Raw genomic sequence first — 18,167 nt, 5'->3', positions numbered from 1 at the left:
AAATCTCAAATATATTTTGATTTGTTTAACACTTTTTTTGGTTACTACATGATTCCATGTGTGTTATTTCATAGTTTTGATGTCTTCAATAGTATTCTACAATGTCAGTCACAGAATCGTGCTACCCCCCCAATACGGCGCCCCTGTGTCTGAACTATTAATAACTCAGCATCTCTGTAATGAGAACAGTTTGGTATGCTCTTAAAACCAATAGAGTTGGGGTGCTTGGAGAGGATATGGGGAGGCGAGCACTGTTGCCTGTCACATCTCTCAACTCTCTCTCTCTCTTGGTTAACCATAACCTGCCTTCCCTATTGGAATTGTATTGTGTGAGCAGAAATTGTGTGCTTGCTTATGGAGGCACAATGCGCTGAATGATGGCATGCCATAACTGATAGCTTTCTGTCCTTCATGGAAGCTGCAAGGTCCTGGTTCTGTCCGTAGTGGCCTCATTAACCTGGGCACAGTGGCCAGGCAAAGCTGACCCCCTCCCTCCCGATTTCCTTTGTAAATATTACTAGTAATATTTTGTTTTAATTATTCCCAGCTCACAAGGCCCCTTGATGATGTGAGGCTGAGGCAATTGCCTCTTCTGCCTAATGATAATTCTGCCACTGCATACATTACAGTATGGATGTCACATGCTTGTGAGGAAATGCAATCTAAGGTGAGAGGATGATAGAACTTTATCCCCTTGCAAAAGGGCAACTGTAAGGGTGACTAGCCTAATCACCTCATCACCATGGCACCGGCTCAATGTGATGTGCTGTTCCCGTTGTTAGTTTCAGGGACTTTTCATCATCCCCCTAAAGTGTGAGAGAAAATATGCTAACAAAGGGCCCTGTCTGAGTAATGAAATGTCAGTGTGTTTGTGTCCCAAATGGCATTATATTCTCTATATGGTGCACCCTATCCCCTATGGGCCCTGGTTAAAAGTAGTGCACTATGTAGGGAATAGCGTGCCATTTGGGACACATCCTGTTTCTCGCTCTTACAGTCCTGACTGTTTTTACAGACTCTGAATCATCCCTATGGCATCCCTGGACTACACAGGGTGCATTGTGGGAGCCTGCGGTCCTGACCTCATCGACATGCCTGAACCCCACTAACCAAGATGGAGCGCCTGCCCTGTCAGCTATGTGAAATTTAGTCAGCATCCCAAATGGCACCCTATTCCCTATATAGTGCACTACTTTAGACCAGATACCTAAGGGCCATGGTCAAAAAATGTGCACTATATAGGGAATATTGTGCCATTTGGGACGCAGTTTTACTAATTTACTGTACAGTCACTGGCATCCTCTGAGTACAGACGTCAATTCAACGGGCCAGATCGATTTCAGGTCTGAAATTCTAACTTGTCAGTCGGGTCCGAGTCTGGTATCGGGTCTATGTACAGTGCCTTCAGAAAGTATTCATACCTCTTGACGTATTCCACATTTTTTGGTGTTACGGCCTGAATTTAAAATGGTTTAAGATTTTTTTGTTCTCTCACCCATCTACACACAATACCCGATAATGACAAGTGAAAACATGTTTTTAGAAATTTGCGAATTTATTGTAAATGAAAAGCAGAAATATCTCACTATGCAAAAAGCGCTCCGCTATTTCCTGGTTGCTAAAATTTTGAATAGTTAGCCTAATTTCAGTTTATGTGACAAAACAAGCAAGTATAGTGTAGAGAATCATTGTACCATCTAAACTGCTGTGAAATATATTTTACATAACCACAAATATGGTATTTTCAGCTGTTTGAAGCTGGTGTACAAAACCGAAAGTAAAAAGATCCAAAAACAAAACTTTAAAACAAGAAGCATAGAAATAGCACACATAGAACATATCTACCACTTCTTAGACTTGCTTTCAATGAGCAATACAGATCTATAACTTACATTTATATGTGGATTTAAATAAGTATAAACACCACGGAGTCAACACATGTTAGAATCACCTTTACAGCTGTGAGTCTTTCTGGATAAGTCTCTCAGAGCTTCGCACACCTGGATTGCACAATATTTGCATTCTTAAAATAATTCTTCAAGCACTGTGAAGTTGGTTGTTTATCATTGCTAAACAGCCATTTTCAAGTCTTGCCATAGATTTTCAAGCCGATTTAAGTCAAAACTGTAACTAGGCCACTCGGGAACATTCAATGACGTATTGGTAAGCAACTCCAGTGTTGCTTACCAATACTGTATTTGGCGTTGTGTTTTAGGGTATTGTCCTGCTGAAAGGTGAATTCATCTCCCATTGTCTGGTGGAAAGCAGACATAACCAGGTTTTCCTCTAGAATTTTGCCTGTGCTTAGCTCCAATCCATTTATTTAATATCAGGGAAAACTCCCCAGTCCTTAACGATTACAAGCATGCCCATAACATGATGCAACCACCATTATGCTTGAAAATATGGAGAGTGGTACTCTGTAATTATAACGTTTCAGTTAACACCGAAGTGCAGACTGTGTTGAAGTAACAATGTTTATTATAGCAACAGGGGCAGGCAAACGACAGGTCAAGAAAGACAGGGGTCGGTAATCCAGAGTAATGGGGCAAAGATACAGATGGCAGGCAGGCTCAGGGGCAGGCAGAGTGGTCAGGCAGGCGTCCGGAAAAGGAAAGGGTCAAAACCAGGAGGGCGAGAACAAGTGAAACTGGGGAAAAGCAGGAGGTGAGAAAAATGCTGGTTGACGTGACAAACAAGATGAACTGGCAACAGACAAACAGTGAGAACACAGGTATAAATACACAGAGGATAATGGGGAAGATGGGTGACACCTGGAGGGGGGTGGAGACAATCATAAGGACAGGTGAAACAGATCAGGGTGTGACAGTAATGTGTTGTATTGGATTTGCCCCAAACATAACACTTTGTGTTCAGTACCAAATGTTAATGGCTTTGCCACATTTTTTGCAGTTTTACTTTAGTGCCTTGTTGCAAACAGGATGCAAGTTTTGGAAAATGTTTATTCTGTACAGGCTACCCTCTTTTCACTTGATCAATTAGGTTAGTATTGTGGAGTAACTACAATGTTGTTGATCCATCCTCAGTTTTTGTCTATCACAGACATTAAACTATGTAACTGTTTTAAAGTCAACATTGGCCTCATGGTGCAATCCCTGAGCTGTTTCATTCCTCTCTGGCAACTGAGTTAGGAAGGAAGCAGGTATCTTTGTAGTGACCTGCTTAATCTGCAGGCTTTGAATGGTAAAATGGCCCCGGAAGAAATGGCAGCAGTTTTAGGGGCGCCTAACCAATTGTGCTATTATGTGTTTTTTTGTAACTTATTTTGTACATAATGTTTCTGCCACCGTATCTTATGGCAAAAAAGAGCTTCTGGATATCAGGACAGCGATCACTCACCTCCGATTAGACAAAGATTTTTTCTACAACAAGCAGGATGCACGGGATATACTGCTAACACCCGACAAGGCCAACGTCCCCGTTATTGGCAAGAGAAAGAGACGCAGGTACAGAGGACACAGAGTGGGGTGCCTCGTAAGGATCCACAGAAGGCGAGTGGAAAAGCTGCCGTTACCATCAATATTACTCGCCAACGTACAATCATTGGACGATAAATTAGAAGAAGTACAATCACGAATATCCTACCAACGGGACATCAAAAACTGTAACATCTTATGTTTCACAGAATCGTGGCTGAATGATGACATGGATATTCAGTTAGCAGGATATACGCTGCACCGGCTAGATAGAACAGCACACTCCGGTAAGATGAGGGGGGGCGGTCTGTGTGTATTTGTAAACAACAGCTGGTGCACGAAATCTAAGGAAGTCTTGAGATTTTGCTCGCCTGAAGTAGAGTATCTTATGATAAACTGTAGACCACACTTTTTGCCAAGAGAATTTTCATCTATACTTTTCGTGGCTTTTTATTTACCACCACAGATGGATGCTGGCACTAAGATCGTACTCAGTCAGCTGTTTAAGGAAATAAGAAAATAGGAAACTGCTCACCCAGAGGCGGCGCTCCTAGTGGCCGGAGACTTCAATGCAGGGAAACTTACATCAGTTTTTCCTAATCTCTATCAACATGTTAAATGCGCAACCAGAGGGAAAACAATTCTAGATCACCTGTACTCCACACACAAAGACGCGTACAAAGCTCTCCATCGCCCTCCATTTGGTAAATCTGACCACAATTCTATCCTCCTGATTCCTGCTTACAAGCAAAAATTAAAACAGGAAGCACCAGTGACTCGGTCTATAAAAAAATTGGTCAGATGAAGCAGATGCTAATCTACAGGACTGTTTTGCTATCACAGACTGGAACATGTTCCGGGATTCTTCCGATTGCATTGAGGAGTACATCACATCAGTCACTGGCTTTATCAATAAGTGCATCGAGGACGTTGTCCCCACAGTGACTACGTACATACCCCAACCAGAAGCCACGTATTACATGCAACATTCGGACTGAGCTAAAGGATAGTGCTGCCGCTTTCAAGGTGCAGGTCTCTATACCGGAAGCTTATAAGAAATCCTGCTATGCCCTCCGACAAACCATCAAACAGGCAAAGCACCAATACAGGGCTAAGATTGAATTGTACTATACCGGCTCCGACGCTCGTCTTATGTGGCAGGGCTTGCAAACTATTACAGACTACAAAGGGAAGCACAGCTGCGAGCTGCCCAGTGACACAAGCCTACCAGAAGAGCTAAATCACTTCTATGCTCGCTTCGAGGCAAGCAACACTGAGGCATGCATGAGAGCATCAGCTGTTCCGGACAACTGTCTGATCACTCTCTCCGTAGCCGATGTGAGTAAGACCTTTAAACAGGTCAACATTCACAAGGCTGTGGGGCCAGACGGATTACGAGGATGTGTGCTCCGGGCATGTGCTAACCAACTGGCAGGTTTCGTCACTGACATTTTCAACATGTCCCTGATTGAGTCTGTAATACCAACATGTTTCAAGCAGACCACCATAGTCCCTGTGCCCAAGAACACTAAGGCAACTTGCTTAAATGACTACAGACCCGTAGCACTCACGTCCGTAGCCATGAAGTGCTTTGAAAGGCTGGTAATGGCTCACATCAACACCATTATCCCAGGAACCGTAGACCCACTCCAATTTGCATACCGCCCAAACAGATCCACAGATGATGCAATCTCCATTGCACTCCACACTGCCCTTTCCCACCTGGACAAAAGGAACACCTACGTGAGAATGCTGTTCATTGACTACAGTTCAGCGTTCAACACCGTAGTATCCTCAAAGCTCATCACAAAGCTAAGGATCCTGGGACTAAACACCTCCCTCTGCAACTAGATCCTGGACTTCCTGACGGGCCGCCCCCAGGTGTTGAGGGTAGGTAGCAACACATCTGCCACGCTGATCCTAAACACGTGGAGCCCCTCAGGGATGCGTGCTCAGTCCCCTCCTGTACTCCCTGTTCACCTACAACTGTGTGGCCAGGCACAACTCCAACACCATCATTAAGTTTGCATATGACACAACAGTGGTAGGCCTGATCAACGACGAGACAGCCTATAGGGAGGAGGTCAGAGACCTGGCCGGGTGGTGCCAGAATAACAACCTATCCCTCAACGTAACCAAGACTAAGGAGATGATTGTGGACTATAGGAAAAAGAGGACAGAGCACGCCCCCATTCTCATCGATGGGGCTGTAGTGGAGCAGTTTGAGAGCTTCAAGTTCCTTGGTGTCCACATCACCAACAAACTAGAATGGTCCAAACATGCCAAGACAGTCGTGAAGAGGGCACGACAAAGCCTATTCCCCCTCAGGAAACTAAATAGATTTGGTATGGGTCCTCAGATCCTTAAAAGGTTCTGCAGCGCCAACATCGATAGCATCCTGACTGGTTGCATCACTGCCTGGTATGGCAACTGCTCGGCCTCCGACTACAAGGCACTACAGAGGGTAGTGCGTACGGCCCAGTACATCACTGGGGCTAAGCTGCCTGCCATTCTGGACCCCTACACCAGGCGGTGTCAGAGGAAGGCCCTAAAAATTGTCAAAAACCCCAGCCACCCCAGTCATAGACTGTTCTCTCTACTACCGCATGGCAAGCGGTACCGGAGCATTTCTCAACAGCTTTTACCCCCAAGCCATAAGACTCCTGAACAGGTAATCAAAGGGCTACTCTGACTATTTGCATTGTCCCCCCCAACCCCTTTTTTACACTGCTGCTACTATCTGTTTATCATATATGCATAGTCACTTTAACTATACATTAATGTACTTACTACCTCAATTAGCCCAACTAACCGGTGCCCCCGCACATTGGCTACCCGGACTATCTGCATTTTGTCCCACCACCCGCCAACCCTCTTATTTTCTTTACTCTACTGCTACTCTCTGTTTATCATATATGCATAGTCACTTTAACCATACCTACATGTACATACTACCTCAATTAGCCTGACTAACCGGTGCCTGTATATAGCCTCACTACTGTTATAGCCTCGCTACTATATATACCCTCACTACTGTTATTTTTCACTGTCTTTTCACTGTTGTTTTTTATTTCTTTACTTATCTATTGTTCACCTAATACCTATTTTTTACTTAAAATTGCACTGTTTGTTAGGGCCTGTAAGTAAGCATTTCACTGTATGGTCTACACCTGTTGTATTTGGCACACGTGACAAATAAACTTTGATTTGATTTGACTGGGTGTGATACGCCATCCAAAGTGTTATTAATAACTAATAGCTCAAAAGGATATTCAATGTCTGCTTTTTTTTTTACCCTTCTACCAATAGGTCCCCTTCTTTGCGAGTCATTGGAAAACCTCCCTGGTCTTTGTGGTTGAATCTGTGTTTGAAATTCACTGCTCAACTGAGGGACCCACCTTAGAGATAATTGTATATGTGGGTTACAGAGCAGAGATGAGGTAGTCATTAAAAAAATGTTTTAAAATATAATTCAATAAAGTGTCCATGCGACTTATTATGTGACTTTTTAAGCACATTTTTACTCCTGAACTTATTTAGGCTTCCCATAAAAATGGGGTTAAATAATTATTTACTCAAGACATTTAATTTGTAAAATTTTCTAAAAAATAATTCCAATTTGACATTATGGGGTATTGAGCGTAGGCCAGTGACACAAAATCTCTATTTAATCCATTTTGAATTCAGGCTGTAACATAACAAAATGTTGAAAAAGTCAAGGGGTGTGAATACTTTCTGAAGGCACTACAGCCCGAGTGGACCCGACCACGGCTCTGCATATCCTATAGCATATTTTTTTCAAATCAAATTTTATTTGACACATGCACCGAATACAACAGGGGTAGGTAGACCTTACAGTGAAATGCTTACTTACAAGCCCTTAACCAACAATGCAGTTTTAAGAAAATACCTAAAAAAAAGTAAGAGATAATAATAACAAATAATTAAAGAGCAACAGTAAAATAACCATAGCGGGGCTATATACAGGGGGTACCACTACAGAATCAATGTGTGGGGGCACTGGTGTCGAGGTAATTGAGGTAATATGTACGTATAGGTAGAATTGTTAAAGTGACTATGCATAGATAATAACAGAGAGTAGCAGCAGTGTGTGGGGGGGGGGGGGGGGGGGGGGGGGCAATGCAAATAGTCTGGGTAGCCATTTGATTATTTTACGGCAATAAGGTGAACTTATTGACTTCGAGAGGGCCTAGCCAACATATAAATACCTATTATTTAACCAGAAGAGCAACTTGGCTGATAAACATGTTTTTTTCTGGTCTAGACCCGGACCCGTTAGGGTATTTGTCAGGTCTAGGTCGAGTTGTCCACGGGTCCATTTGGGTTCGGGTCTGATTGTTCTTGTGTCCATTCGGGTCAGGGGTACTACTTTTTGGACCCCTGAAGACCTCTAGTCTATTCCATGCAGGTTCAATGTTATTTCATTGAAATTACATTGGAAACAACATTGATTCAACCAGTGTGTGCCCAGTGGGATTTCTGTCTAGTGTGGTGTCTGCGTGGGGAGTGAGTCACTGTCAAGTGGGTGAGTCTGTCTGTGATGTGTCATAGCAGATACAAGATAATTGTCTGCACCGCAAATTGCATCCTATTCCGTACATAGGGCACTACTTTACCAGGGCCCATAGTGCACTATATAGGCTTGGAATAGGGTGCCATTTGGGACGCAGATCATAGTCTTGTTGAAATGTTATCAGTGTAGTAGCCAAGATGTTGCAGCAGGGCCCTCTCTAATCACTGTGTCCTTTCACAAAACAGAACAGAGCTGTAGATGAGTGTGATGGGAGCAGATCTAAGAGAGGTGGTCCATAGGAGAGGCTCATCCCTCCCTACCTCCTCTCTCCTTCCTTCCCTCTTTCTCTTACCTCCCTCCACTCTATCACCACCTCCTCTCTCCTTCCTTCCCTCTTTCTCTTACCTCCCTCCACTCTATCACCAACAGTTGCTCTCTCTCCCCTCTCTATCTCCTTCCCTCCCTCCATCACCTACATTCCCTGTCTCTTACTCTGTCTCTTTCTATCTCTTTGTCTCTATAATATGTGTCTCTAATATGGTCATACATTTGGCAGGAGGTTAGGAAGTACAGCTCAGTTTCCACCTCATTTTGTGGGCAGTGTGCACATAGCATGTCCTCTCTTGAAAGCCAGGTCTGCCTACAGTGGCCTGTCTCAATAGCAAGGCTATGTTCACTGAGTCTGTACATAGTCAAAGCTTTCCTTAATTTTTTGGTCAGTCACAGTGGTCAGGCATTCTGCCACTGTGTACTCTTTGTCTAGAGTCAAATAGAATTCTAGTTTGCTCTGTTTTTTTGTAAAAAAAATTCAAATGATTTTCCAATGTGTGAAGTAATTATCTCATGATTTGGTTGTGTCTAATTCTGTTGCTGTCCAAGTATTTTTAGCCAGATCCTAATTGGTATGTTGAATTGTATGTTATTTTGATGGTGTAGAAGGCCCTTCTTGCGTTGTCTCTCAGATCGTTCACAGCTTTGTGGAAGTTACCAGTGGCGCTGATGTTTAGGCTGACGTCACAACTTCCGCCGAAGTCGGCTCCTCTCCTTGTTCGGGCAGCGTTCGGCGATCGACGTCACCGGCCTTCTAGCCATTGCCGCTCCATTTTTCATATTTCCATTTGTTTTGTCTTGTTCCATACACACCTGGTTTTCATTCCCTAATCACACTGCGTGTAAATACAGTCTCCTCCATGTCTTTGTGTGAAATTGTTGTATGTTATGTGGGTATTTACCACGCGCCTGATTTTTGTTCATGTTCTGTGTTTTGGGCACGTTTATTTATTCTGTGCTGTCGTTTTGGAACGGAATAGAAGTGCGCCTGTTACTACACGCTACTCTCCTGCACCTGACTTCGCCTCCCTTACACACCCATAACAGCTGAGGTATGTATAGGTTTCTGTGTGCTTTAGGGCAACAGTGTCTAGAGAGGAAATGTGTATTTGTATCTCTCTCCTCCCTTTCTCTTTCAACCTTAGTAGCTATTTCCCTTTCTCCCACCGTCCTCCCACCCTCTATTACCACTCTCTCTCTGTCTCACCTGGCCCCAGTGAGAGGGAGGAGGCAGGAAAGGAAGCCATCACTAATTAACATCTCAAACCAGGCAGCCATCTGTGTTGAGACAGTGATTGACTCTGGGATTCCAGTCCCATTAATCAAACTTAAAAATAAATAAAAAAACACACATACATACACACACACACTTCAATGCCTAAGGTCCTTAGTTATGGATTTATCCTCTTTCCTGACAATCACTGTGACTGGGTGTGTCTACAATGGCACCCTCTATTGCCTGTATATACTATTTAATGTGGTACAATCAGGGGATACAGGAGTATGAAGGCAACACTGAAGGAGATGGATCAAACTTAAGAAAGAAATTTGTTCCTCTGTATTGTGTAGTGGCTACAAGGTGATCCCCATGGAAATTTGGCTCATGTGCATCCAATCCCTCACCTGCATATTTGCTAGCGTAGCCATAGCCTCAGTAGCAGCCTTCCTCCCTCCGCAGGTCATTTCCATTTAGATAGGCAGGCCGATGCAATGGCAACTTTGTCTGCATCCCAAATGTCACCACTATATAGTGCACTACTTTTGACCAGGCCCACTGGGCTCAGGTCAAAGGTAGTGTGCTATATAGGAGATAGGGTGCCATTTGGGACGCACACTTACAGCAGCCTCATGGAGGACAGTGTTGATTAGCCTGCTTTGGCTCATCAGTAAGGACACCTGACGGAAAAACGGTCTTCCATGACAACCTATCATCTACCCATATAGCCCGTATAGAACAAAGCCTTGATTGGGCTTGAATGTCACATTAACTGTGACGGCTGATGCAGTTGAACTGAATCTATGAACTGATGTACCTGTAAACGGTGGCTTGAATGTCACCATTCTAACTGTGATGGCTGCTGGGTTGTTCCACAAAATGAGTGCCTTTTTTGTCCCTTTGCTATTTTAAGTGCAAATATTGCATTTTCAAATCCTGTTATATTAAATGAAGTGCCCTTCAATATAGAATAAAAAAATCTATAAAATGTTTAATCCTTTAACTGTGTATTCTTGAAAAAACATTTAGAAGAAAATGTTTCACCTTAAATTCATATTACTAACAACTCAAATAAGAATTTTGAATAGTGTTTTTTCAACTTGATGCATAGCATTTTTACTCATCCTAACAATATTACAAAAATCACTTTAGGTCTGCTTCAATAGATTTTATATGCATAAAAGCATTGTTGAATGAGGACCGGTGTCACATTTTTACAAATTATGTCCAAACATGAATATTAAATTACATATAAATATATGCATTTTCAGGTGGTGTATAGTGCAATGTCCCTCTTACATTTCAAATGATCCAGGTTCTTCCACCATGTCAGACTACATTTTCAGATAATATATGGCAAAGTGCAATTTTTCAACTACTATATAGGCCTTATTTTATAGACGACTTTAAGTATGAATACTGAAGTATTCACCCCATGCGTCATGAAATGTGGTTTAACCAATTTATGTTGCATTTTATCCTATGTCTTTGGAGAATGATTTTGAGTTTTCTTATGGCCCTGAGAGTGGGCAAAATTAGAGTGCCACAACACCGAACTGCAGAAACCCAAAAGGCTGCACATTATTTTAATTGATGCAGGAGCGCTGGGGGAGTTGACCAATCAAGTTCAAGTGAAGATTCTTTTCATATCCACTTCTAAATCCATTGTCAAAACTTGTTCTACCAGCCGGTTGAGAATAGGGTTAAAGTGCTCAAATTCACCATTTTGTCATGTCCCTCTGTGCATCCTCTGTGACTTCTAGGAAGATTTTAAGCCATTTAAAGGTTGAGTAAGTAAGAATTTTGTCTACAAATGTAGCCACATTTCTATTTTATGAAAGTAATTTATGATTTGGGAATGCCATCATTTAGTTACTTTCTTAAATACTTCTCCCTATTAGCTAATGTCTTATTTTTGTCAAAGCCATTTTAGCTGTCTGTCTGGTCCAAACAGATTCACAAATCATGGGAATTTGTTGAGTTATGCAGACATTTTGTCTCCCTCCGAGGCATATGTTGCTAGGCAACCCCCATGATCTTGCCTGGGACGGCCTGCTCCCCCCCATTTCCAAAAAAGATTTGTTTTTAACCTTATCAGTCCCAAGACCAAGCAAATATTGTTTTTCATTCATCTGACTTTAATTTATCTGCATGTAGCCTCACAATGAAGTGTTTTACCATCCTTTTTAGGAAAACCAGGGATACAAGTAGAAACAAAACATTTTGACATGAACAGTTGCATTCATGAATTTTAATGACAAATGAAAAATAAAAAAAGGTCCACCGAAGCAAAAACCTGATGAAAATTAATTAAATTGTTTGCTCACATGGAAATTTGTTACAGCAACTATGTGAGCTTATTACAGTATTATAGACACTATGTCCTGGGATTTCCTTTGATCTTCTTCCTTCTAACTCTTGTGTAGCTTGTGAGTGTTATAGAGCAAGATGTGTTTCATGTGCGTGTTTGTGAGAGTCTCAGCTTTTCCTATATAGATTTTAATAGTTTGCTCAAACCATTCGGACTCAACGTTTTTGTAAAAAGACCCAGCCCCGAGCCCCTTCTGGATCTGCCCTTGTCTCACAAACACCACTCTAGGTCAGCCCTCGTTAATCACACAGACTAATAATAGTTGGTATCTACCGATGCAGAAGAAATGTACAAATCCAATGCTACAAACCAGAAGTCTGTTGCAGCTACCTACATTTGACATTTTAGTCATTTAGCAGACACACTTATCCAGAGCGACTTACAGTTAGTGCATTCATCTTAAGATACCTTTGTAAGACAACCACATATTACAGTCGTAGTAAGTACATTTTTCCTCAATAAAGAAGTTTCAGCAAAGTCAGTGCTATTATTGGGGGGGAGCACTAAGATGCCTTATTTAAGTTTCTCTTTGAAAACGTAGGGCTTCAGACATTTTCTGACATTTACCTATGAACTGATGTTACACCACCATAGTAGGTAAGTGGTATGTTATACAATACAGTTTATAGCCACTCAACCTACAGCTAGGCTACTCGACCCAGTTAGTTCTCGAGAGCCTGGGCTTTCCACTGATCTACTAAGTCCCCTGATTGAACTAATGGTTGCACTGATTAAAGGAAACGCTGCCTGGGCAAGCATGAAGAGTGGTGGAAAAACATTCAAGAGGGGTTTTATTGCAGGCCTCTCAGTAAAGCCACCCAGTAGTTAGCATTTTGTTGTCGACTTTTATCCTTGATTTTCTCCCCAATCACAGAGGGCACAACAACACATCAAGCATAGCTGAACTGACAAATTGCTTTTTTCCCTCTCTCAATAGTTTGTCCTGCAGTGACAGATATTTCAAAACAAAATGGATTGCTCAAAAGCATGAAGGGGACTGGGACACCATTTTTGGAACTATCTCTTTTGCCTGGTTTCCCAGACACAGAGTAAGCCTAGTCCTGGACCAAAGAAAATCTCAATTAAAAGGGATTTTTAGGACTAGGCTTAATCTGTGTCCGGGAAACCAGACCTTAAGTTCAATGCAGCTAGATTCAGGACTCAGGGAGTCCATGCTACATGGTTCTACCTGAAAACAAGATAGGTTATCAAACAGGGACAGCCGAAGAACCCTTTATGGTTCTTGGTAGCACCTTTTTTTCTGAGTGTAGACACAGGAAGCAAACCAGGAAAGAAACTGTTTAATTGTGAAGGTCAGCTTGAGCCACTATGTCCATATTAACGAGGATGTGCTGGTCCTAACAGTAATAAATATTGACAAAATCGAACCCTGGGAAATAGATTGTTCGTCTCAGGGCAAAAATGGTACTGTACTTGATCCGGTTCATTTTTTATCATGTTTTTTTCCCCTTCTCTTCCTCTCACAACATTTGTGTGTTTCTACACCAGTGGCCACACATGTGACATGACACACACACAAACACCTGCACCTTATTGCAGATCAATGCAGTAGGAATAGGATAGTTTTCCTTTGCCTACTGCCATTGTTCTCATTCTCACTCCCCTGCAATCAAGCAGAAGTAATGAGGCAGCCTTCCTCTGTCAGCTCCCATGCTGAGCCCCTCCATCACAAAACCCTCTGACACCCAGGGTCAAACGCATCAATGATTCTGACAGTCCTTTTCTTTCATGGGAACCAAATCTCATCCAAGCATCCAAGCCAAAAGAATGCATGATATATAGGCCTACCCTCCTCCTAGCTCTTGCATCTAGCTCCTAAATAAGACCTTTGGAAACTCAACTTCACATTTACCCCCACCTCTAACTTTAAAAAACAAAATAATTGTGGATTGTCTCATAAATGCCCCCCAACAATTTAAATCTGACCCTTTGCTTTACAAAGACCACATTACTATTCAGCTTGCTGTAAACAGTGATAGAGATGGTGCCAGGGCCAGGCAGAACATCTAACCTTACTGTATGGAGAGTAAGGCTTAGCATAAGCCTCTCATCTCAGTGTCTGCTAGTAGTTGAGCTGAGATACCCACAACAGCATGGCTTTACTACTGTATTATACTTCAGTAGATGAGAAACCTACGTCTACCTCTGGCTAATCATCCCTAGGGGAGGTTCATCTCATATGTTAGGCCTGAAAGGAGAGATGTGAGTGCGAGCTTGCTTCAGTGTACATGCGTGTGTCATTGTGCGTGCGTGTGTTTGTGTTTTACATGTGTACTGTAGCTATGTCAACAGTCATTAGCAACATGGGATGCAATTCTGAGATTCCTTTTTCAAGCCAGACTTTGGGTTGTTAGGCAAAGCAATGCCGTTGTAGACTACAGTACAGCTTTCACTCATTAATTAATGACACCTTAATATTTGATATTTTATACTTTCAACGCTGTTTCAGTAGAAGGACTCTGCTCTACTCAGTGCTTGTGTTTTTTGTGTTACGTGAACAGCACCATCTCATTTTAGAAACAAAAAATGATGATTGGAAAGTAGTGTTTATTTCTGTATTTAATCACAATTCAGATCGAAACTTCTTTATCCAAACTAATCTTTCCCAAGTCTTTCTCTGTTTGGTGCGATGCCCTGCTCTAATAAAACTAAAACCACAGGGAGTCATCCAATTCGCTTCATGATGTAAGCAAGAATATAAATGTTAAACAGTGGGAGTTCTGGATCTGAATCATCAATGGTACCCATAGTCTGCATCCCAAATGGAACCCTATTACCTATATAGTGCCCTGCTTTTGATAGGGCTCAAAAGTAATGCACTATCTGGGGAATACAATCCCATGTGGGATGCACAATAGTCTTCTATCCTTCTCCCAGCAAGCCTCTCCTATAAATCAATAACCTGTGCTGTCTGTCATCATCGTGATAGACTACTTCACACAGAACACAGGGGTGAGCACATGCTTTAGGCTGCTTACCAAATGGCTCCATATTCCCTTCATAATCCACTAAAGAGAATAGGGTGCAATTTGGGACGCATTCCTTACTCAGGTTTAGGGACTATATTCCATCACGTTTGTCTTTTGTCCCTGCAATATATTAGGAGCACTGCAATGAGATGCATAATGAATGCCTTGGTCTCTCCAGGCTCTTGTGTGGTGTTGACTGACTGTGGAAGAATAATCACTTTGGACTTGGACAACGTTCATTTCCATATCTATGTTAAGCCCCTACCTCCTGCCTGAATGGCCTGCCTGCCTCCTATTTTGGGAAATCAAAATGCACCTGTGTTATGAACGCACTGTTGGAGAATATAGAAGAGAGGTGAATCAGGTGGATTTCATTTTGTTTTGGTTGTTCTGATGTGTTTGTGTTGTAATTTAAGATGTCAAGTGAATAGTATTTGGCTCCTCTTATTCAACCAATATTTCATCCACCGTCTGTGCAGAATCCAACTGTGCAGAATAATGCAAAAATTCATTTCTACGTCAATAGCTTTCTGTCGCTCTGTAACAATAACACAAACACTCTTTTAGAGATGGAAACAGTGTGATAGAATTGAGGAGGAAGAAAAAAGATGTGCAGGTGGCCAAATATCACGCCCGTCTTGACATCAAAGCAATTCTGTACCTCTTTCAGATGGGAAGTTATTGAAAATAAAGCCAAAAGTGAATAGAAGAAATTCTAAAACAATTGATATTAGTGCTGCTTCTTACAGTAACACATTACATATTTCTCATGTGAGTGGAGTTCCAAACAGTGTTTAGAAAATTAACCCTGGGTTAACAGGCAGCACAACTTTTCACACCTGAATATCAGTTGCTGCTCTGTTATAAAAGAGTCATGCCTGTCTTTTTACTAGAGAGAGGATTGTGTCTTTCATAAGTAGATGAAGTGTGTCTATTCTACTGCACCTGTAAGAAGCTAGCATTATACATGTATCTAAGGTACAGTATCAATGTAAGGGTAACAAAGTGTCAAGACCACAGTTAGTCATCTGAGGGGTTTTCTTCACTGGCTAAAGAACCGTTGACATCTTGTATGAAGACAGTACATCTCTATTATACAGTATGAATACAGTATTACTCTTAAAGAATGACAGCTTTATCAAGAAACGGTAGTGCACTGATGACTAAACTAACTCCTTGTAGCAACTTTTCTTAAGCCTATGTATGTCCCTCTTCATCTTGATTTATTTTTATTCTAACAATGAAACTAGCCGTAGGTTATCGCCTACCTCAGAATGAGGGATTCTGTCACGAGGCATAAGTCATTTTCCTTTTATCACACATTGAGGTTGCCTTTTTAGCACAAACTGTATATTAGATAATTTCAACAATAACTAATATTGTAATTAATATTGTAGTTTTCCACACTGAGTCAATTACTCTTTACCTGTATTACACGTCTCTCCATCACCTAAACTTAAAATATACAGTGTATATATTACAGTATATCCACCAGCTCCCAGGAGAGGTACGGTGGTGTGGTGCCAATTTGAAGGATTCCAGCTTATAGTTTGCAATTTTATAAAGGTTATGGACGGAGCAGCTGCATTTATGCGCAGAATAGTCACAAATATGGCATTGCTCTAAAGGTTACAAAACAAAAAGGCAGGCATTAACTCCATAAACCTCTGCAAATAAAGGCATTCCTTCAGAATAGGTACTTTTCTCCTGCAGGGGAGAACCATTTTCTATCTGAATCATAAAAAAGGCAGCCACATAGCCTGCATACAAATACCGCATTGAAGACAAAATAAAATATCAGAACAGCCTCAATCCGTTGGTGCATTAACTCCACAAAGTGTTAAAAGTGTTCCACAGGGATACTGGTCCATGTTGACTCCAATGTTTCCCACAGTTGTGTCAAGTTGACTGGCTGTCCTTTGAGTGGTGGACCATTCTTGATACACAAGGGAAACTGTTGAGTGAGAAAAACCCATCACTATTGCAGTTCTTGACACAAACTGGTGCACCTGGAACCTACTACCGTACCCCTTTCAAAGGCACTTAAATATTTTGTCTTGCCCATTCAACCGCTGAATGGCACACATACACAATCCATGTCTCAATTGTCTCAAGGCTTAAAAATCCCCCCCTTCATGGCTTTCATCTGGATTCACCTGGTCAGTCTATGTCATGGAAAGAGCAGGTGTTCTTAATGTTTTGTACATTCATTGTATATGCTGAACTAAGCCATAGTTTTATCTGTGCACTCTTTGGTTGGTATAGGCCCCATGCATTCTAGCCATGCTTCCTTCCTCCTTGTTGAACTGAATCCATATTAATGGAATGCTTACATGTGCAGAACTCTAAGAACTACTACCATAAAAGGGTTCTGGAACTGGTGTAGCATGACATGATTACCCAGCTAGCACATTTGTGAACAGAAGTGAAAATGTAAACCTGTTCTGGGAACATTTATTTTTAGGTTGCAGGGAGGTTCTGAGAACCTTTTGGTTCCTTGAAAGTTTTCCTGTGAGGTTTTAGTAACACTCCGAGAAGGGAAAGGTTACTTTGAGTTTTTTTTAACAACTTCCTTAAAACTTTCGCTGAATGTTTTAATGGGACTTTAGCTTATTTTGGGTTCACATTTTTTTTAACTTAAAGCACATGAAAATTCATTCCCTTGGGCATATTTTTTTTTATTGTGACATGGCATCAGTGAGATTCGAACCTATAGTCTTCTGTTCTCTAGCAAGGGAATTAGTCCACTGCACCAGGATGGAGCTAGCATGCCACGTTTTGTTATGCATTCAAATGTATTTTATCCAATAGACAGGTTGGTTGTTTAGCAACAAAACTGACGTGTTGGAGACTATGGAACAAAACAGACGGGGTTGACTTAGATGGTTGACAACATGTAAACTATATTTAGTCTCCAAATGTTTTTGAAAACAAATACTTTTCCACAATGAGCACTTCTTGTCTCTCAAATACATTGTTACAGTTGTTGGTTAGCTAGTTAGCAAATTTGAGCCATATTAGCATTGACATGAAATCAGTCAAAACATCTCAAAACAAGACATGGTATTAAGAACACGATAATACTAGCTGAAACGAGCCACCTATTATTCCCCACATGGTTGCTAGCTATTTGACTGCTCAGAATCGTAACAAAGTACGGCTTTCGGCCACATTGATGCGCGCTCATCATTTTCGTGACATTGTCAGCCAAACCTGTCTATTCAAACGGACCCCATTTCAAAGGAATCAAACTCTCATTAAGATCAGGTGTGGAAAATTAGTGGGCGTG

This window comes from Salmo salar, chromosome 25, assembly GCF_965601325.2.
Source record: "Salmo salar chromosome 25, fSalSal1, whole genome shotgun sequence".
In the NCBI taxonomy this organism is placed as follows: Eukaryota; Metazoa; Chordata; class Actinopteri; order Salmoniformes; family Salmonidae; genus Salmo; species Salmo salar.
Note: the sequence above shows the minus strand (reverse complement) of the source record.